The 616-nt window shown below is 54.4% G+C and overlaps 1 protein-coding gene across 1 annotated transcript in view; it reads left to right on the top strand.

Moving 5' to 3' along the window:
* Nucleotides 1-445: 445 nt before the first annotated feature.
* B3GNT2 (UDP-GlcNAc:betaGal beta-1,3-N-acetylglucosaminyltransferase 2) overlaps nucleotides 446-616 on the top strand; it is a 17076-nt gene continuing 16905 nt past the window's right edge. The window contains exon 1 of the mRNA XM_008922797.3: nucleotides 446-562. The gene's annotated coding sequence lies outside the window, so the exon portion shown is untranslated. The remainder of the gene's footprint in view (nucleotides 563-616) is intronic.

Raw genomic sequence — 616 nt, 5'->3', positions numbered from 1 at the left:
TAAAGAGGGTTACTAATGAATGAGTCATGAGTGATTAGTATCAGCCCTGGAAGGCAAATCTCCAAAATCGGAAATTCTCAGAAACTTATTTACTCAGGGAAGCCTCGACAGCCTAAAACACTCATTTTCTCCTCCCTCCTGGTCTCGGTGACAAAAGCTTTGAAGACGATCCACGTAAAGGTGGGCCAGCTGCAATTGCCTGGCTTAAAAAGGAGGAACGTTTAAGAGGAAAAAAAAAAACCAAAATCACGTGGAATGGCATTTTCCAGCATGGATGAGGGGTTGATGCCGTGTGGGGAAAAAAAAAAAGGAAAATTGCCAGAAGGTGAGGTAGGGCGATGCCCACACAGACAGAGCTCGCTGCAAAACAGCCCGTCCGAGCAGGAGGGAGGTGTCACCCGGGGCCACCCCCCCGGGAGGAGGAGGGTGCCCGGCTCGGGGCTGTTTCCATAGGGAGGGAGCAACACCTGGCCCGGCAGAAAGGCGAACGGCAGCGCGGTGATGTCCGGGGCGGCACCTCCTTCCCCTCGCTCGTCCAACAAAAAAACCCACGTTCTTTGAGGTAAATACCGTCTCGTTTTACCGGCTGGGCTCGGGGGCGGCCCCGCGGAGCCCC

The sequence above is a fragment of the Manacus vitellinus genome, unplaced genomic scaffold (genome assembly GCF_001715985.3).
Source record: "Manacus vitellinus isolate BGI_N305 unplaced genomic scaffold, ASM171598v3 scaffold_70_pilon, whole genome shotgun sequence".
NCBI lineage: Eukaryota > Metazoa > Chordata > Aves > Passeriformes > Pipridae > Manacus > Manacus vitellinus.
Note: the sequence above shows the minus strand (reverse complement) of the source record. Positions and strands in the feature narration are given on the sequence as shown.